Source organism: Choloepus didactylus, chromosome 3 (genome assembly GCF_015220235.1).
Source record: "Choloepus didactylus isolate mChoDid1 chromosome 3, mChoDid1.pri, whole genome shotgun sequence".
Taxonomy (NCBI): domain Eukaryota; kingdom Metazoa; phylum Chordata; class Mammalia; order Pilosa; family Megalonychidae; genus Choloepus; species Choloepus didactylus.
In genome coordinates, this window is record NC_051309.1 from 135,180,826 (window position 1) to 135,203,728 (window position 22,903).

Genomic DNA, 22,903 nt, shown 5'->3' on the forward strand with positions numbered 1-22,903 from the left:
GAATTGGATATCCATATACAAAAAAGGAAAGAGGACCCCTATCTCACACCATATAGAAAAATTAACTCAAAATGAATCAGCGAGCTAAATATAATAACTAGGACTATACAACTCCTAGAAGAAAACATTGGGAGGCATCTTCAGGATCTTGAGTTAAACATGGTTTCTTAAACTTTACACCCAAAGCATAAGCAATGAAAGAAAAAAATAGATAAATGGAATGTCATCAAAATTAAAAGCTTTTGTGCATCAAAAGACTTTGCAATGAAAATGAAAGGACAACCTATTTAACAGGAGAAAATATTTAGAAACTGCACAGTTGATAAGGGCTTATTATCAAGACTATATAAAGAAATCCTACAACTAAACAATAAAAAGGCAGACATCCTAATTAAAAAATGGGCAAAGGCTTGAATAAACATTTCTCTAAAGAAGATATACAAATGGTCAGAAAACTCATGACAAGGTGCTCAACATCATTAGCTATCATGGAAATGCAAATCAAAACCACAATGAGATATAATTTCATACCCACTAGAATGGCTACTATTAAAAAAACATAAAACGACAAGTGTTAGAGAGGATGCTCATTCATTGCTAGTAGCAATTAAAATGGTGCAGCCTCTGTGGAAGAGAGTTTAGGGGTTCCTCAGGAATTACCACATGACCTGGCAACCCTGTAACTAGGTTTATTCCCAAAAGAATTGAAAGCAGTGTCATGAATATTTTCACGCTAATGTTCACAGCAACATTATTCACAATTGCCAAAAGACAGAGGCAACCTAAGTGTCCATCAACCAATGAATGTGGTTATATTCATTGTTACATACATACAATATGTTATATACATACAATGGAATATTATTCAGTTGTAAAAAGGAATGAAGTCTTGATGCATGCAACAACATGGATGGGCCCTGAGGACATCATGCTGAGTGAAGTAAGTCAGAAACAAAAGGATAAATTTTGTATGATCTCACTAATATGAACTGATTATAATTAACAAACTCACAAAGTTAGAATCTAGAATCTAGATTCCCAGTGCATAGAATGGGGTTAGAGAATGGGGAGTTGATGCTTAATTTGTACCGAATTTCTATTTAGGTTGATTGAAAATGTTTGGAGATGGATGATGGTGATGGGAGCACGTTATTTTAAGTGTAATTAACAGCACTGAATTATATTGATGAATGTGTTTAAAAGGAGGAAACTTTAGGTCATTTATATTACTAGAATAAAAATTAAAAGATAAAGCATCAAAGGAGAGGCTAGGCCTGCCTATAATTGTGCCTAAGAGCCTCCTCCCGAATGCCTCTTTGTTGCTCAGATGTGGCCCTCTCTCTCTAGCTAAGCCAACTTGGCAGGTGAAATCACTGCCCTCCCCGCTACGTGGGATCTGACACCCAGGGGAGTGAATCTTCCTGGAAACGTGGAATATGACTCCCGGGGAGGAATCTAGACCTGGCATCGTGGGATGGAGAACATCTTCTTGACCAAAAGGGGGATGTGAAAGGAAATGAAATAAGCTTCAGTGGCAGAGAGATTCCACGAGAGTTCATTCTGGTGGGCACTCTTAATGTACAATATAGACAACCCTTTTTAGGTTCTAACGAATTGGAATAGCTAGCAGTAAATACCTGAAACTATCAAACTACAACCCAGAACCCATGAATCTTGAAGATGATTGTATAAAAATGTAGCTTATGAGGGGTGACAAGGTGATTGGGAAAGCCATAAGGATCACACTGCCCTTTGTGCAGTGTATGGATGGAGGAGTAGAAAAATGGGGGGGGGGGAGTCACCCAGTGTTCTTCTTTACTTTAATTGTTCTTTTTCACTTTAATTTTTATTCTTATTGTTTCTGTGTATGTGGTAATAAAAATGTTCAAAAATTAATTTTAGTGATGAACGCACAACTACGTAATGGTACTGTGAACAACTGAATGTATGTACGCTTTGTATGACTGCATGGTATGTGAATGTATCTCAATAAAAATGAATAAAAAAAAGATTTGGTTGAGTAAATGTGAAATAAACAGTTTAAATAGACAGTTCCAATGATAAAAAAAAAAGATAAAGCATCAGACTGTAATACAGTGAACCCTATTGTAGACAATAACTATTGTTGATATTACAAATATAAGAGTGTTCTTTCATGAATTATAACAAATGTACAACACTAATAGAAGGTGTTAATAATAGGGTGTTATATGGAAAGAAATAACCTAATGTAAACTATGGAAAAAAATCTGTCTGAAAAAAAGGGCCAATTGATTGTATACTTTGGATGGATTATATGGTGTGTGAATATATCTCAATAAAATTGCATTAAAAAGGTCCAGATAAGAACTTGAAAGGCTTAGATACTGATTTCAAAAGCATTTTCTAATGATAAGTTTTTTTCTCATGTCATCATTTTATATGAGCATATGATTATATATGAAGTAACTTTTAGTTTTAGTCAAACTTTCTTAAAGGACTGATTCTTTTTATCTGTTTAAGTAATGATGAACTAACTAGACTGTCCTCAAATAAACCCTCAACCTTTAGGTAGCCTCAAGTTGAGATCATCACATAAAAAATATTGATGCTTCCAGTAAAAATAAAAACCAAAGACTTTCTAAGCCTTCAGATTAATTTTATCCAGCACTGGAAAGTGAAAAGAAGAGATACATATACACTCATGCCAAAAATGTACATCTGCTTTGTCTTACAGGCAATATCCTGCAAGACCCCAGGGTGATGATAGTTTGCATAAAAGTCTGAGTGTAGGACTATATGTTTTTAATTAAACAAATCATTAACTAAAAAAAAAAAAAAAAAGGAAACCAAAAATTTCAACTTGTAATATACTTGAAGTAATCTGCATCTTTTTTAGCAGGCTACTCTCTCCTCAGGATACTAAGTGGTAGTTGGAAACTGAGGCCTCCCAGTCTACATGTTCTCACACTCAGAGACTGGGCTATAATGGAACAGCCAGAATGAATACAGTTTAGTCATCCTGCCTGTAAGGATGTTTCTCTTGCTTTGAGTTTTTATAGTATTACACTGCTTGGAGGCTTGTATGCTTAAAATAAAATTTAATATATTTTAGAAAATGAAGCTGCTTTCTGATCAATAATTTCAATAATTTATTAAATATACATAGCATGTTTTGCTAGTGTTTTATTTTTTGTTTATCTTATTGAACTAGGACTAGGTATTCAGTTCTTCACTCATTAATTCTAACAAATTAGAATTTGGGCACAAAATTTAAGGGACTTTAAAATAGCTCAGTAATCAAGATAAATAATACTTTAATGAAATATTTTTAAAATAAAAATTAATGCAATAAACTATGATGAACAGTATGAGAATTTTAAATAAAGACAGAACCCAACCCTGCACTTGCACAACCTTGCTTCACTCACCTCCCCTTAATCCTCACCCCGATCCCAATAAAATTTTATTAAAAAAATAGGTGGCTAGACTGTGGACCAAAGTTTGGTGACATGATTTTTTTCGAATATTGCATTCAACTAACATTTGGCATGATTACTGAGTTTTTTGGCACTCCCTGAAATTTTGCACCCTGGTTGTGGCCCTGCTTTTGAGTTAAATTTAGAGTTGATTAAATCTGATTGCATCACTTTTACAGAAAGAGTTTATGTGAAGGCTCACAGAGGTGACATGACCGGCCCAAGGTTAAACAAACAAGAAATAATAGGGTTGGGGCTCATCATGGTTTTGTGCGCTCTATCGCCTCAATTAAATTCCTTGAAGAAAAGTTTTTTGACTCATTTCTCTTTTGTTATGGAGCAGTGTGTGGAGCAGTTCTTGTTATTGTCCTGGTCTCTGGATTCCACCTATTTGTGTGACCTTAAAGGAGATACTCACTGTACTGTCTCAAGCTGTGTCCACATAATATCCCAATTCTGGGTCAATTCAATGAAAAAGGCAAGGCAAGGCAAGGGAAGGCAAGGAACCCCTCACATGAAACCCAAAACCAGTGGTATGGCACAGCATAGACCAAAAGCTGATTAGTTGTTTTAAACACTTTTTTCAACTAGTGTGTAGGTACAGAGTTTGCTAATGTTCAAGAAACATTAATCTCTGTAGGAGTTTGTAGAATTAAACAATTATACTCAAATTTTATCAGCAAATAATTGTTACTAATGACTAATTATTAGTAGTTATTAGAGTAATATAAGGAATTATTAGAGCAGGTGTTTAGTTTTTCCTCACTTTCTAAAGATGTGGGGGAAAAGATAGTTTTAATTGTAATAAATAATCACTCAAGATAGCAAAAGGTTCGGCAGGGGTATGCATGGTGGGGGTGAAGGGGAGGAGTTGGAGGACAGCTTAGTCATCCTATATGTTCTTTTGGTTAAAGTTCTGACAGATTTGTGGATTTCTTATCAGTCAAGTTTCATTGTTCTACTTCCAATCTTCTTTGATTCACATGGTTTTGCTTTCTTTCCAAGTGTCTTTAGTTCAAAACTTTATGGTCATTAAATAGAGCAGTTGAAGGAAGTTGACCAAATGTTTTGGAAGCAATCACTGAATTTTAAACAACTTTACTAGCATTTATTTTCAGTGTGAAAAATAGTGCTACTCTATAGTGAATGTGGACTAGGAATTTTTATGTCATCAATATTTTGCCACTTAAACAGAGAAATAAGACCACAATGTTAATGTTAAATATGTTTGCTGAAAATGGAACTTTCTGAAGATTAAAAAGTGGGAATATAATTAAAAATAAATAAATAATGTATTTAATTTATAAAGAATAAAGAATATATATATATATATATATATATATATATATATATATGTCAGTCAGAAGGAGGGACACCTAAAGAGATGTCAGCCCACTCCAATACAGGTGTAAGGGTTTGCCACAAAAGTGTGCCTTACACAGACTTGGGTGGAAACATGTTTTACTCACATGGAGAAGAGAAAGAGCAAGTTCAGCTTCACTAGTGGGCATTGGTTCCCTGTAGCCAGCAATTCTCCATCTGTGATCAATGCAGGGAGATGTTCTATGCACAGAACCCTCTCTCATGTTCTTATGCTGCCTGAGTGGAGGAACCCCACTCCCTAACTGCCAAGCACAGATACACCACCCATCTGTGAGCTCGTAAAACATGCCCAACAGAATCAGACTGCTTCCCGTGAATGTTTATATATGCTCAGGGCAACAGGGGAAGGAATGTACCGGCAGTCCCCTTAACTACTGTGTATTTGTATTTTATCCCTCCAGGCTGACACACCTGGTCCTGAACACAGGATGCATTTGTGGGTCCCAGGAGAAGGCAGCAGGCCTACCACTATCCTGCCAATAATACATATATTATTATATAATCTCATTGTGTGGAAAACAGCATTTACCCAGATGGAGCAAAAGTAGCTCTTTTTAATCTCACTAAATTGTATTTGATATTGGATTTTTTAAAATTAAATTCAGTTTTATTGAAATATATTTGCATACCATACAATCAGTCATCCATGATGTACAGCGAGCTGTTCACAGTACCATCATATAGTTGTGCATTCATCACTCCAACCTATTTTGGAACATTTTCCTTATATCAGAAAGAATCAGAATCAGAATAAAAAATAAAAATATAAAAGAACACCCAAATCATCCCCCCCATCCTGCCCTGTTTTTCATTAAGTTTTGTCCGCATTTTTCTACTCATCCATCCATACACTGGATAAAGGGAGTGCGATCCACAAGGTTTTCACAAATCACACTGTCACCCCTTGTAAGCTACTGTTATACAATTGTCTTCGAAAGTGAAGGCTACTGGGTTGGAGTTTGATAGTTTCAGGTATTTACTTCTAGCTATTCCAATACATTAAAACCTAAAAAATGTTATCTACATAGTGCATAAGAATGTCCACCAGAGTGACCTCTTGACTCCATTTGAAATCTCTCAGCCACTGAAGCTTTATTTTCTTTCATTTAGCATCACCCTTTTGGTCAAGAAGATGTTCTCAATCCCGTGCTCCTGGATCCAGATTCATCCCTGGGAGTCATATCCTGTGTTTCCAGGGACATTTATTCCCCAGGGGATATTGGATTTTTAAAATATTAAGTTTAAGAAGTTTATGTTATCTTTTGAAGCCCAGACTGTAATTTTCATAGGGATATGAAATAAGATGCAACAGGGAAGTTGTTGGGATTTGACACTGATTCTTAAAAAGAAGTAAAAAGTATATTTTTGCTTGGAAACATATTTATTTGGAGAGCATAAATTTAATCCTTTGATTTACTTGTTTGCTAATCCTATGATAGATAATAAAATCATAATTCAACTAATTGAATTCTTTGTATACTGTAACTAATTTAAGGAAAGTGGGCTGTTATCATCATTCAGAAGTATTTATGGAGGGACTAAATGTTCAAATTGCTTGCTTTATAATGTCAATAAATAGACTTTCTAATTCTAGAAACTTAGAATTCAATAAAGCACTGTTTTTATTTTTTTGCAGTCTTCAATTTGAGAAAGGTGAGACTTTTAATAAAGGAGATTCATACCGTTAAAAAAAGGGAAAAAAGATAACATCTAAAAAATTATAAGCAGTCAAAATATAGTCATGCAAAACACATACAGAATGCCCTAGAAAGCAGATAATCACTCAATTGACAGTTCATTAATAAATGTCTGCTGAAGGGAGGAAAAGGAAAGAAAATGTACAAGATAATACTGAGTACCAATTATTGCCAGGCTCTGTAATAGCAATTTACCTTTATTCCCTCAGTTGTGGTCAAATGGAGGGCAGAAGGCATAGGCATCCAACAGAAATCTGTACAGGTGAGGGGGGAGAGTGGTTTTCTTTTGGGAGGGAATAGCGTTGTTGCTGCTGTAAGATACTAAGAAGTGCTCCTAAGAAATAGGGAGTAGGTCAGTTGGATGGATGTGGACAAAAGTGGCTCTATATAAGCACATTTTTGTAGCATAGTCCTGAATAATAGTGATTTTATTGGTTCAATATTAATAATTCAGAGCCACAAATATTTTCTCTGTCTTGCTGCTGATCTGAAAACATATGACTGAGTGAAATAACATGCTGCATGTTTAGAAAATAGTAATGTTTAGTGACAGCTTATGGTGATGCTCAAGGAAAAGTCGAGTAGTGCTCCCTTTCTCTTCTTCCTATTAAAACCAGTTTCTTGAAAGAAGTAGGATTTCGGGAGGCTCTTGAAATGAGGGAGGGCAAATGTGTGTGACAATTTTGCAAGAGTGAAGGCTCATGCACCCCCTGCTTCCACTCTGCATAAGCCCCTCACACCATCGCAGTAGTGTCTGCCCCTCAAACTGCTCCCGTGAAGGTCACTAACAGCTCCCCTTTCTCTTTTCTTATCCTTCTCAAGTTCCCAGTGGCGTTTGATATTATTTCATATCCTCCCACCTCTCCTGCCACCGTTTCCTGGTTTCCTCTGGATCGTCTTTGTCATCTTACCTTCTAACAGGGGCCTCAGTCACCGGTCCTCAGCAATTCCATCTGTAATATTTTTGAAGGATAAACAGTTTGAGAATTTTGAGAATCTTCAAATTTGCAAATCCTCTAAAGTATAGAATTCTCTCCATAACAAATTTTGAACTGGCTGAGGCATTTGCTGAAACAGTTTAACAAATCACTGTGAGAACTGGGTTCTATGAACAAGAATATTCATTTATGTAATCACATTAAGTATAGTTAAGAAGTTCAAGAAATTTAACATTGCTAAAAAGCTTACATTCTATATTTCATTTTTTTCTACTTTTCATCTCTATGGTCATATTCTCTGATAATTTCTTTGTGTTTACTGTGGGGCTTAAATTTTCTCTCTTAAATCTATAACAATCTTGTTTTTCTTTGATACCAACTTAACTTCAATAGGACACATAAACTATGTCCCTATACTCCCCCATTCCCTTACCTTTATGTGGTTCTTCTCAAAAATTACATATTTTACATTGAGTCCAAAACCACTGATTTATCGTTACACTTTATGTATTTTAGATCCAAATAGGACACAAGTCTTAGCTTCCATAGCCCCATTCAGGTGGGCATTCTCTGCCCTTCAGGCTCCGTAGTTATATGATCCTGAGGCATCCTGTGCTTCTCTTCTATTACAGATGTCTCATTTAATGTTGATATTTGTCCAGTGCTTCCCTTCAGAATGTAAACTCACTGAGGACATAGACTGTCTTAGGCATTCACGAACTTAGCCCAAGCACGTTTAGGAATTCAATGGCTACTTGTTTGTTGGTTGGTTGATGGAATGATTGTGGAATGTTCATTTCAAGTCTAAAAGTGTGCACTTTACCTAAAATTTCATCAAAGGAATATTATTTTCTTAGATATCCTCACTTTTGCTTATTTCCTCCTTTACAAATCTAGTTGCCTTTCTCTTCTAGGCCATTTTTGTTTATAAGGAAACTTTTTTTTTTCTTTTAAATATCACTCTATTGCTCTGTACAGAGGAGAGTGGAGAACAGAAAAGCTCTGCTGAAATCTGCATTCTAGACCTCAGGCTAGGCTCATATGCCAGGTAACTTGCCAGTCTTAGCATGTTTCCAAATCACTATGTGTCTTGGGCCTTCAAGTTTGCTCACAAATGGTCAAAACCACAAGTTGTAAGACTACCCTTTTCACACTGAAAGTATCTTCTAAACATTTTCTGTTGGGAAAGTCAGTGTCTGCAACTCTCATCTGTGAATATCCAAATTTCTATCTCTAGCCTTATCCTTTTGCATGAACTCCAACCCCATATCTGATTGCAACAGGATATTTGCTTTGTTTTGTCAGTTAGCACCCAAGGATGGTAGTATATTGTTGACACGTTATAGGGAGCTGTGAGAACTGGGTTCTAGACCTGGCACTGCCGTCAACCCTTGAAATGAATGTGGACAGTTGCTTTATTTCATTCAGGCTTTCCTAAAAAGCTATGCAGATTTCCAAAATATAGTTTCTCTAATCATTCTGCTGTAATAATTCTAAACTCTAAGTGTTTTGAATTGCCCTGTGGTTCTCTCTCTACTGATGCAACCTTGTGATAAAACAAAATATGGAAGAAACTTTGACGGTGGCAGAACCAAGTAAAACTGAGATACGTCCCAGATTTACAAAGGCTGCTGCTGGAAGCTTTTATAATTTACTTTTCTTCAACTTAGGCCTATAGGGAGATTGGCCTAGTTAGAACAATATTAATCTAATAAGAGTAAAGGAAAAGCAAAGCCAAACTGTTCTCCTAAGCCCAAAAAGAAACAGCACCTGGGTTTCTATGGAAAAAGTTAAGATCATTCTCAGACTTGCCCAGGAAGCTGGGTGAGGATTCGGGGAAGCTAGGGGCTTCAGTGGTCATCTGAATTTTCTTCCACATTGTATCTTGAGCTTATAAGAACAGAACGCCCTGTTGGGGATGGAATACAAAGGCAATGGCACCACACTGGGTTGAAGAAGAACTGTTTTCTTGGTGAAATGTACAGCGCAGAGAGATTTATGCCCTAGTCGTTTCTGCCTTTCATTCTTGGAGGGAAAATCAATATTCCATATTCGTGGTCTCTCTCATTGTATTTTTATTTTTTTTTTGATTTTGAAATAAATTCAAACTTACAGGAACAGTTGCAAAAATAATACAAAACCCATACACAGAACTCCAGCATACCCCAACCCCTCTCCACCGATATCCCGATCTACCAATTTTAATGTTTCGTCACTTTACCATTTCTTTCTTTCCCTCCCTCCTTCCCTCCCTACTATCCATCATCTATTGCTCTGTCTTCTGAACATATGAGAGCATGTTGCACTAATCCTTGAACAAATAATATAATTCACATATACATTTCCTATGAACAATAATATTCATTTATATAATCACATTAAGTGTAGTTAAGAAGTTCAAGAAATTTAACATTGATAAAAAGCTTTCATTCTGTATTTCATTTTTTCCCTTATGTCCCAATTGTGTCCTTTCGAGTCTTTTCTCCTCTATTCTTAGATCTTGTCCAGGATCATCTATGGCATTTAATTGTCATTATCTATTTAGACTGTCTGTTTTTTCAATTGTGGAAACATATCTATAGCATAAATCTTCCCATTTCAACCCCTCCCAAGCATTCCATTTAGTGGGATTAATCACACTCACAGTGTTGCAATGCCATCACCTTCCCACTATCCATTACTAGAAATTTCCCTTCACCCCAAACAGAAATCCTACACTCATTTCTTATTAACTCCTCATTGCCCCTTCCCCCACTTTTCGTAACCCATACTCTACTTTTCATCTCTATGATCATATTGTTTGATATCTTCTTTGTGTTTACTGAGGGGCTTAAATTTAACATCTTAAGTCTATAACAATCTTGTTTTCTTTGATACCAACTTAATTTCAACAGGACAGATAAACTATGTTCCTATACTCCTCCATTCCCCCACCTTTATGTAGTTCTTGTCAAAAATTACATATTTTACATTGAGTCTAAAACCACTGATTTATCATTACACTTCATTTATCCTGTAGGAGGTACATAGTGGAGGTACAAATCAAAAATACAGTAGTATTGGTATTTATATTTACCATGTGATCTTTACTGGAAATCTTTATTTCTTCATGTGGTTTCAGTCAACTCTTTAGTGTCCCTTCCTTTTAGCCTGCACAATTCCCTTTAGCATTTCTCATAGGACTGATCTACTGGTGATAAAGTCCCTCAGCTTTTGATTATTTGGGAATTTTTCATTTCCCCTCATTTTTAACCTCCAGGTGTTTGTGAATTTTCTAAGTCTCTGATGGTTATTGACTTCTATTTGTATTCCACTGTGGTCAGAGAATGTGCTTTGAATAATTTCAATTTTTTAAAATTTATTGAGGCTTGTTTTATGTCCCAGCCTATGGTCTATTCTGGAGAAAGATCCGTGGTCACTAGAGAAGAATGTGTATCCTGGTGATTGGGATGTAATGTTCTATATATGTCTGTTAAATTTCTCTCTCTCTCTCTCTCTTTTCTTTGTTTCTCTGTCAGTGGGGCTCCCTTTAGTATCTGAAGGAGGGCAGGTCTTTTATTAGCAAAATCTCTCAGCATTTGTTTGTCTGTGAAAAATTTAAGCTCTCCTTCAAATTTGAAGGAGAGTTTTGCTGGATAAAGTATTCTTCATTGGAAATTTTTCTCTCTCAGAATTTTAAATATGTCATGCCGCTGCCTTCTTGCCCCCATGGTGGCCGCTGAGTAGTCACTACTTAGTCTTATGTTGTTTCCTTTGTATGTGGTGAATTGCTTTTCTCTTGCTGCTTTCAGAACTTGCTCCTTCTCTTCAGTATTTGACAGTCTGATCAAAATATGTCTCGGAGTGGGTTTATTTGGATTTATTCTATTTGGAGTTCGATGGGCATGTATGCTTCGTGTATTTATATTGTGTAGAAGATTCGGGAAGTTTTCCCCAACAATTTCTTTGAATACTCTTTCTAGACCTTTACCCTTTTCTTCCCCTTCTGGGACACCAATGAGTCTTATACTTGTATGTTTTATTTTATCTATCATATCCCTGAGATCCATTTTGATTTTTCTGATTTTTTTACCCATTCTTTCTTTTGTTCTTTCATTTTCTGTTCTGTGGTTCTTGAAGTCACTGAGTCATTGTTCAGCTTCCTCTAGTCTTGTACTATGAGTATCCAGAATCTTTTTAATTTGGTCAACAGTTTATTTTATTTCCATAAGAGCATCTATTTTTTTTTTTAATTTACTCTTGCAATCTCTTCTTTATGCTCTTTTAGGGTCTTCTTCATGACCTTTATATCCTGTGCCATGCTCTTTTTCATGTCCTTTATATTCTGTGCCATGCTCTCATTGTTTGTCTTTAGTTCTTTGATTAATTGCTCCAAGTACTGTGTCTCCTCTGATCTTTTGATTTGGGTGTTTGGGTTTGGGTTATCCATATCGTCTGGTTTTTTCATATGCTTTAAAATTTCCTGTTGTTTTGGGGCTCTTGGCATTTGCCTTAGTTGATAGTGTTCTTTTAGGATATGAAGGATTATTGAAACCCCAATCTCTAATTTGTCAGATCTACAGCTTGGTGGCATACACTTTCTCTAAATAACTAGCAGATGGTGTCCATGAGTCACCTATTTCCCTCAAGTCAGTTCTCCCCAACTTTGTGGTGTGTGGGGGTCTGGTTCTTGTGGGGTCCAATTGGTGCACCGAGTTTGGGTGTGTTGTTGGTGCTGTCTGCCCTGAATGTGGGGCGTGTGTCTGAGTGGTTAAGGAAGCAGGGCAGCTTTAATAATCAAATATCCCAGGTGTTCCTGGAGATTTAAGGCTGTTGCAAGAGTCTAAGCCTTCATTTCTGTCTCGCCACAGATTGCCGCTGACCCACAAGTCCTTGGTATTGGCGTAGGGTCCCTGGGATTTCCGAGCGGGTCCCCCTTCCCAGCCGTGCCCTTCCAGGGCCTCTGCTGGGGGGAGGCTGTGCTATGTCACAAGTGTGCGCTGTCCCTCAAGGAAAGCCCTGGGCTGCCAGGCCATGCAGGGGCTTTCTCAGCCTGCTGTAAAGAAGGCTGAATGGGGTGTGTTAACCTCCCCATTTTTTCACAGCTCTGCCTTCCCAGCTCCAGGACAACCAGCTGTGGGTGCGTGAAAGTCCACTGCCCATGCCTGATACTGTGGCGAGTGCACAGTATTGCGGGAAACACTTCCCATCACACTGGGTCCCTTGGTGCGGCTCTGATCTGTGGCTCTGGCGCCGGGCAAGAGCACTCCCAGCCTGCCAGGAAGATGTCTGCAAGGGGTGTGGTTTTTTCTCCCTTTGGCTCACCTCTGCCCCCCTTGCTCTGAGACAATCAGCAGCGGGTCCACAAAAGGCTATCTTCCATATCAGATAATGAGGCATCCACACAGCCCGCTCCTGCTGTGCCTCACCGTGTGGTTCTCACTGCCTTATCTGTAGCTGCTTTTGTGTTTTTTTTTTTTTAAATTCAGTTTTATTGAAATATATTCACATACAGTACAATTATCCATGGTATACAATCAACTGTTCACAGTACAATCATATAGTTGTGCATTCATCACCACAATCTATTTCTGAACATTTTCCTTACATTGGAAAGAATCAGAATAAGAATAAAAAATAAAAGCAAAAAAAGAACACCCAAACCATCCTCCCATCCCACCCTATTTGTCATTTAGTTTTTGTCCCCACTTTTTTATCCATCCATCCACACACTAGACAAAGGGAGTGTGATCCACAAGGCCTTCACAATCACACTGTCACTCCTTGTAATCTACATTATTATACAATTGTCTTCAGGAGTCTGGACTACTGGGTTGGAGTTTGGTAGTTTCAGGTATTTACTTCTAGCTATTCTAATACATTAAAACCTAAGAGGTGTTATCTATATAGTGTATAAGAATGTCCACCAGAGTGACCTCTCGACTCCACTTGAAATCTCTCAGCCACTGAAAGTATTTCATCTCATTTTGCATCCCCCTTTTGGTCAAGAAGATATTCTCAATCCCATGATGCCAGGCCCAGATTCATCCCTGGGAGTCACATCCTGCATTGCCCAGGAGATTTATACCCCTGGGAGTCAGGTCCCACATAGAGGGGAGGACAGTGAGTTCACCTGCCTAGGTGGCTCAGTTAGAGAGAGAGGGCTACATCTGAGCAACAAAGAGGTACTCAGGGGGAGACTCTTAGGCACAAGTATATGCAAGTTTAGCCTCTCCTTTGCAGTAACGAGCCCCATAAGGGCAAGTCCCATGATGCAGGGCTTGGCACATCAAACTGCCAGTCTTTTGGGTTTTTTTTTAAAAAAGATCTAGTCCGCCTCCAAACGCCAACCTGCAGTTTCCCCACACCGCAGTGTGGCTGCCAGACATTCAGCAGGTTCACTCATTCATTTCAGAACACAGACTCCTGGTTTCACCAAGTGCACGGCCCCTGTGGATTTAGCAGACCTTGTCCAGCTGGTGCATTGCTGGAAGTGGTGTTCTGGGTCAGTCTCTGGCTTTTATCTAGTATTTTTCACAGAGATGTTTTTTTGCCTTGTCTCTCCTAGCCACCATCTTAGGTTCTCCTCTCTCATTGTATTTTGCTGTGGTGGTCAAAAGGGATTTATAGTATTTGTTGTAAAATGTCATGGTGTTATTTTTATATGGATAGCCAGAGTGAGAATGGGATTCCTAGGGGCCACCTGGTCTTCACACTTTCAATGAGGCAAAATTTAATTGAGTTTTCAGTGGCAGGAAACTATTCTGTTGCTGGGAAATACAGCATAAAGGATTTCTACAAGCTTCCTCTGGGTTTTTCTTGCAAGCTTTAAATAAGAATTTTCTGCCAATTTTCTGGCAGAAGCAGAGGAGACATAGCAGTTTTACTGATGGTTTTGATTATGGATTGTCTATATGGCATCAATAAAAATAACTAGAACTAGTTCTGATGGGCACTGAATTTACTTAAATGCTAATAAAAATTATAAGAGAAGGGAATAAATCTTAAATTTTAAACTTTTTTCTTATACTTCATATGGAAAGACTATTTCTCAGTATTTTAGTGTTAAAAGTACAATAACTGAGAAGAACATGTTCTCTTCAGAGTCCCAATAAAAATTCAAAATGTCATTTTCCAGTGCAATTTGGCCTGAAATCAACCTGTTTTATGGTAATTATGGGCTCTGGCATCAGAACATAGCAGAACTTTAGAAGGATTGAATGAGTGATGGAGTCCAACCTTCTTAAATATGAAACATATGAAGTGATTTGTGTAAAGTAAAAACCATAGAGCATTGTCACCTCCCTACCTGAACCATGGATAAAGCTTCATTAATGCTGGGTGGTAATCCTACTAGAATGAGGGAGGGGTGAGAAAAATATTTTCAAAAAAGTAGAAATAGCACAGAATACGTGGTAGTAGGGAAAATTCTTATACAGATATAAGCCGAGGGAAGGAGATGATAATGCTCAAAGTGAGTGAAAGTGCCTTTCATGGGCAACATTTTGGTATAAAACTGTGAAAGGAAAATCATATATATTTGTCACAACCATTGTGGTGTCAGGCATCAGCACCAGTAATGCATCCTCATATGCCATGTAAGGGCAGCTACTCAAGCTAAGAGAAACGAGGCAGCAATTGTCACTTCCCCCTCTTCTTCCAGTGAAACCTGAGCTCCTTGTGATACAGGTGTCCTGGCATAAAAGGTGGCTTACACCAGTTTTAGTCTGTAAAATAGAAGAAAAATAAAAGCCTTTAAATCTTATGATGTTAGGTGTCCCATAATATAATTGCAAATAGAAGACTGTCTCAATCTTATCAAACTTTATTTTTTAATCAAAACTATAATGCATAGGGTTAAAGGGTTAATTTTTCTGAGTTTAGATACACAAAACCATTAGTCATCCCAACACTCCCCTACTTTTTCCTTTCTCAGAAGGCATTGATTTCAACAATTGGAGCCAATTCTTTTTATTTATTTCCACAAATGTATGAGACACATTTCTATTGTTGCTTCTTAATATTCAAGTTTTCGTCATTTTCTACTGACTTCCATCTGAGATCCAGGAGATTTTAGGTCTCTCTCACCAAGCCCCTTTCCTGTCACATATACATACCCTCTTTGGCCCAAAATTTTTATCAATATTTTGAAAATATTTTTTCAGATTTGCTTAGATCAGTTTTGAAAGTTTATGTTCTTATGATTACATAATGCTATTTTCAACTGAGCCATGCAGCTTTTTATGATTATTTTTTCTTGCACAACTCTTATTTCCCTGGAGTTGATAATTGTTTTGGTTTCCTGATTGGTTGTGTGATCAATTAGTTTTCTGTGTTTCTATCATCTCCAAACTCTAGGTCATTTTCCTGTTTCTCCTAATTATATATGCAAACATATAAAGTATTATATGAATTTGATCTTGGAGAATCTCTCTGGGACTGTGGCACTGTACCTTTTATTTGAGATCTCTCATTACCATATTCTGGAATCCCTTCACATCTGTCTGGTGTTAGACCTCTTATTTTCTAGAAACCACATCTTCTTTCTTAGTTTACTCTCTTGTTTTGGTAAACACAGTTTTTGGTACCTATTTGAAAAAGGGTTCATGAAAGCTACATGTTTTGAACCCTTGTATGTTTGAAAATATTTTTACTCCATCCTAATTATTGAGAGCTTGGCGTAGAACCCTAGGTTGAAAATAATTGTCTTTCAGATATTTGATGCCGTTGTTCCATTATTTTCTTGCTCCTAGTGTAACTATAAAAAATTTTGAAGCTATTATGACTCCTGAGTTTTTGTTTCTGACATGTACCCTACCCCCAAAATCTTTGTCCCTGATATAATAGAATTTAATTACAATATGCCTTAATGTGTATCTGTTTTATTTGTTTTCCTGGGCACCCAGGGGAATTTTTCAATATGAGAAATCACGTGCTTTACTTTCAGGAAATTAAATTTGTTCTCTCTTCCTAGAACTCATATTATTTGGGTAGTGGATTTCTTGAACCTTTGCTTTTATCTTTTTCTTCTTCTCTCTCTCTTATCTTTTATGTTCTAATTTTCCTGGAGACTTCCTTCACTGTATATTCTTACGTATCTATTGAGCTTTTCACTTCTGCTATAGGTTTTTAATTTTCATGAGTTCTTTTAGGTTCTGTGAATGCACCTGTTTAAACTTCCTGGTTTTGTTTCATAGATACTATATCTTTTCGTATCTCTCTGAGGATATTAATGGTTTGAAGGTTTTCTTCTACCTGCACTGTCACTTTTTGTCAAACTGCTTTTTTTTCTCTGGTTTGTATCTGTCTACACTTTTTATGTTAGAAATTTTCCTCACATGTCTGATAACCTTTTGTTGTCAGTTCATATTGAAAATATGGCACTAAAAGCTGATTGAAAACATATTATTTTCTCTGACATGGTATTCTAGGGGTCAGGATGAACACTTCTCCTGAAAACAACTTGCAAGGCTGTAAAAACATTTCTTGAATGAATCCACATGCTGACAACATAAGAGGCTACTACAGCAGGTACTAAGTAAATGCAGGAACTCAGAAGTAAGCACAGCAATGATGATGGCTTTCACCTTGAGGACATTTGCAGAATCCGGTGTAGTTGAGCATTGGTTTTACAGCCTTGGGGGACTTAGATGATGGAAGTAAAATCCCAGGGCCTACTCAGGTTACCTAATAGGAGATGTATCCATAAAGTTGGGATGCGAAAGGACTACAAATCTAAGCAAGGATGAATACAATCTTCTTTGTCTTCCCTCACCCTCAACTTCAAGAAAAACTGTCTGTCTCAAACATTGGTGTTGAGTGGAAAGGAAAAAAAAGTTCCTGAGAATTTGTAACAAAAAGCCAGACCTTCTAAAAGTGTGCAGCCTGAATATATAAAACCTGAGTAGTTAAACAAAATTCAAATTAATGATTAAGTTTAAAGTGGTTCCAGGCTAGTAAGACCTAAGAAACCAGCAGAAAAATATGTTTTTTTTTTGGAGGAATCCATCTTCATTAAAAGTCCTTCTTGTTGAATTGGACCTCTTTATCATTATATAATGCCCTTCTTTGTTCCTCATAATTTTTTTAAAATTTAAAGTCTATTTTATCTGATATTTGTATAGATATCCAAGCTCTCTTTTGGTTATTACTTCCATAGTATATTTTTTTATATTTCAGGTGTATCCTGTTTGGTGTTCAATCTGAGTGTAAAAAGATAACCTATGAAATGGGAGAAAAATTCATATATCTGGGAAGCATTTAATATCCCAAATTCATAAAGTATACCTACAATGCAACAACAAAATACCAACAATCCAATTCAAAACGTGCAAAGGACATGAATAGACATACCTCCAAAGAAGTAATACAAATGGCCAATAAGCACATGAAAAAATGTTCAGCATCATTAACCATTAGGATGCAAATCAAAACCATGAGATACCACTTCACACGCTGCAAATTGGATATCATTTAAAACATGGAAAATAACAGGTATTGTAGAAAACGCAGAAAAGTGGGAGCCAGTGTACATTGTTGGTGGGAATTTACAATGGTGCAGCTGTGGTGGAAAGCAGTTGGCAGTTTCTCAGAAAGTTGAAAATAGAATTACCATATGACCTGGAATCCCACTTTTAGGTAAGTACCAAAAGAATTGCAGAGACTCAAGCAGATGTTTGTACATCAATGTTCATAGAAGTATTATTTGAAATAGTTAAAAGGTATAAACAGCCCTGGTGGTCATCAACAAATAAATTCATAAACAAAATCCATATATATATATATATATGTATACATATGACATAATTCAATTGTCAAAAGGAATGAAGTTCTCATACATGCTACAATTACCTTGAAGACATTATGTTAAGTGAAATAAGTCAGACATAAAAGGACATATACTGTGTGAGTTCACTTATATAACATACCTAGAACAAGCAAATTCATAGAGACAAAATAGACACTTGCACACTGATGTTCGTACTCGCCAAAAAGATGGAAGGATCCCAAGTGTCCATCAACTGATGAATGGATAAACAAAATGTGGTATATACATATAAAGGAAAATTAATCAGCTGTAAGAAGGGATGAAGTCCTGTTGCCTGTGACAACTTAGATGAACCTTGAGGACTTTATGTTGAGTGAAATAAGGCAGACACAAAAGGACAAATATTGTACGATCTCACTGATGTGAACCGATAATAGTAATCAAACTCATAGAGTTAGAATCTAGGACATAGGTTACCAGAAGTTAGAATGGGCGTAGAGAATGGGGAGCTGATGCTTAATTTGTGCAGAATTTCTATTTAGGTTGATTGTAAATGTTTGCCAAAGGATAGCAATTATGGTAGCACATTATTGTGAGTGTAATTAACTGTGGTGAATTATGTTTGTGAATGTGGGTGACAGTAGAAATTTTGAGTCATATATGTTACTAGAAGGAAAGTTAAAGGATAAAACATGGGACTGTATAACACATTGTGGATAATGACTGTCTTTAGTAGTATAAATATAAGAATGTTCTTTCATGAATTATAGCAAATATATGTCACTATAATGAGGTGTTAATAATAGGGTGGTAGATGGGAAACATACACTTTATGCAAACTATGGACTTTAGTTAATAGTAATATTTTAATATTCTTTCATCAATTGTAACAAGGTACCACACCAATGCAATGTCAACAAGGGGGAGGTGCATATATGGGAACATTGTATTTTTTACATCACTTTTATGTTAACCTACAACTTCTTTAATTAAAACAAGCAAAAAAACCCACAAAAATTTCAAAAATTATCTAAGTGAAAGAAGCCAGACACAAAGTACTACATATGTTATGACTCTTTTTGTATAAAATGTAAATATAAATAAATCTATATGGACAGAATTAGACTAGTTGTTATGTAGGAATGGGGAAGGTAAAAGGGATTGAAAGGTATGGAGGTTTTGTTTTTGGAGTAGTGAAAGTGTTCTAAAATCGATTGTAGTGATGAATGCACAACTCTGTGATTCCACTAAAAGCCATTGATTGTACACTTTGTATGGATTGTATGGTATGTGAATATATCTCAGTAAAATTGCTTTAAAAATGACAATGAAGTACCTATTCACAGCCACTAGGGTAGCTAGAATCAAAACACCAGATAATAACAGTGTTGGTAAGGATTTGGACAAATTGGGAGCCTCATAACACCACTAGCTGTAATGTAGAAAGATCCAACCAATTTGGAAAACATTCTAGTAGCTTGTCAAATAAACTATTATACCATATGACCCAGCAGTTATACTTCTATGTATATACCTAAGAGAAATGAAAACTTACGTTCACACAAAAACTTGTGTATGAATGTTTATAGCAGCATTATTCATAATGGCCAAAAAAATGAAACCACCTAAACTTCCATGAACTGAGAATGGATGAACAAAATGTGGTATATCCATACAATTGGATATGTTTCAACCATAAGAAGAAATGAAGAACTGACACATAATTCAACTTCGATGAACCTTGAAAACATTATGCTAAGTAAAAGAAGCCAGTCACAAAAGGTCACATATTACATAATTCCATTCATATGAAAGTCCAGAATAGGAATCTATAGATACAGAAGGTTTTTTAGTGGTTGCTTAGGGCTAATGCAGGGATGGGGTATAAGGGAGTGATATCTATAGGATAAAAGCTCTTGTTTTTTGATATGACAAAGTGTTCTAAACTTGACTGCAGTGATGGTTATACATATCTGTGAGTATGTAAAATGCTATTAAATTGTGGGCTTTAAATGGGTGAATTCTATGGCATGTGAATTACACCTCAACGAAGCTGTTAAAATAACAACACAAAGAAGGTATAACTAATTTCCTCAAGGCTTAGATATAACATTTGTTGAATTATGTAGAGACTCAGGAAATGCAGAAAAAGGAGTGAGCATTAGAAATTTGATGTTTCAAAATGGCATAAGAAAACAAAAATATCAGAATGTTGATAATTGATGATACTGGGTATGGTGTTTGGAGCTATGTGCTCAAACTTGACCCATTTCTGTGCTGTGAACCCATTGTAAGTAGGACCTTTTGATGAGGTTATTCAGTTAAGGTGTGGCCCAACCCAGTCAGGATAGGTCTTAATCCTATTACTGGAGTCCTTTATAAGCAGAATGAAATTCAGAGAGAGAGAAAGCCACAGGAAGCAAGAAGCTGAAGCTCCAAGGAACCTGGAAGAAATGGGAGAGGCCTGGAGAGGCCACCATATGCATTGCCATGTGACAGAGGAGCCCAGGAACAAGGATCACCGGCAGCCAGCCCCAGAATGCCAGTTTTCAGGAAGAAAGTGTCACCTTGATGATGCCTTGATTTGGACTTTTTCTAGTCTCAAAACTGTGAGCTAATAAATTCCCATTGTTTGAGCCTCCCCCTCCCCCACCCATTGCATGGTATTTGCTTGAGCAGCCAAGGAAACTAGAGCACAAGGTGAAAGGTGCATGGATGATCATTAAATTATATTCCTCTACTTTTATGTATGCTTGAAAATTTTCATAATAAAAATGTAATAAGTTAAAAAAACCTTGGATAGTATTATAAAGATATTGAACCAGTAGTTAAAGTACTCTCTTACAAGGAAACCTCAAAGTTCAGACTTTTTTAACTGAGAAATTCTTCCAAACATTCAAAGACTTAATAATTCTAATATTGTATGAATTATTCCAGGGTATATAATAAGGGAGAAGTCAGTTGCTCATTTTAAGAGTCTAGCCTATGCTGGGTGGGGGGTTAGCATGGCAGCGGAGCACAAGACCAAGTTGTCCAAGGATCCACTGTGCATAAAGGTCATGAGAAGGGGATTGGACTCAGAAACCAAGAGACAACTAGAAGAGGAAGAGAAGAAAATCGTTAGTGAGGAGCACTGGTACTTGGATTTGCCAGAACTTGAAGAGAGTTTCATAATAGAAAAGCAGAGTTTTATGTTGTATGAAGACCTTTTCTATGGAAGAATGTCATTCAGAGGATTTAATCCTTAGGTTGAGAAATTAATGCTTTAGATGAATGCCAAGAACAAAGCAGAAGATCTTGAAGATGAAACAGTGTATCTCAATGTGTTCAATGAAGAAATGGCTAGAAGATATGAGACCTTGGTGGGAAAAATTGGAAAAAAGTTTGCCAAGAAAAGAGAGTGTGCCAATTATGAAGAAGATGAAAATGGAAACATATAACCAATGGAAGCAAAGAAGATGTGCTTAAAGCTACAAGATTAAAATGAATACCCTAAGATATGGTTCCAGGATGCCTCATGAAAGTTATATTTTGGAACTCATTCCAATTGTTTCTCTATAGTTATTAATACTATAGTGTTTATTTATAAGGAAATGTATAATTTTGGAAACATACTGTTTTTGAAACAGATGTGTGATGGATGTTATACATCTTTTGCTTAATAGCAAAGGAATGGGTTTTTAGCATTTGATCTTCAAAGGTACATGTGTACGTGTATGTTTCCTAAAGACTTTTTCACCTCAGCTTTTAAAAATATAGCTGTCTAGTCATTGGCTTGGATTAACTCAGATAAATTAATATCAGTGTTTAAATTGCCTTTATGTTTATATTTTACTTTTAATTATTCATCAGGTTAAGACCAATTCATACATACAATTTTCAAACCAAATGTCTTATGAGAATTTATTCTATGTAAATTTATCAGGAATGAACATGCCACCCCAACCTGAAAGTATTTGCATGCTATCAAGTTATTGTCAGTTTATGTTATTATGGTTATTTGCTTAAAGCTCTTAATTAATTAAAAAATATATTCTTATATAAACATGTTTTCACATAAAAAAAGAATCTAGACTAACCTTGATACAAGAACTTGACAAAGCAAGTATAAGCAATGAAAATGACTGATTAGTCTCATTGATAAACATATAAGCAAAAGTCTTAAAATATTAGTAAATGAAATCCAACCGTGTATTTAAAAATACTTCATGACCAAGTTGGGAGTTTTCCATGAATGCAAAGTTTGTTTAACATTAGAAAATCAATTTATATAATTCCTCATGCTAATAGATCAAAGAGAAAACTCATATGATCATTTCAATGAAAAACAAGTTATTTGATAAATTTCAACATCCATTTATGGGAAAAAGTCTAAGCAAATTGGGAATTGGAGATATAGTACTGATAAAGGTCATTAAGAAAATATAATATTAAATAGTGATATAATGAAAATATTCTCATTACTTTTGGGCATAAAACAAGGGTGTTTTAATATTGCACTGGTAATTTTAATTCAATAAGGCAAGTAAAACAAATATATATTAAAAGGATAGCAAGGAGGAAAGAAACTGCTTTTATCTGAAGATGATTTGATTATGTAAGTAGAGACTTCCAAAGAATCCATGGGTAAATTGTCACAGTTAATTAGAAAGTATTTCAAGATTGCTGGATATAAAATAA

General features: G+C 36.1%; 1 pseudogene; it reads left to right on the top strand.

Moving 5' to 3' along the window:
* Window positions 1-21,228: 21,228 nt before the first annotated feature.
* Window positions 21,229-21,705, top strand: LOC119529836 (annotated as a pseudogene).
* Window positions 21,706-22,903: the final 1,198 nt, after the last annotated feature.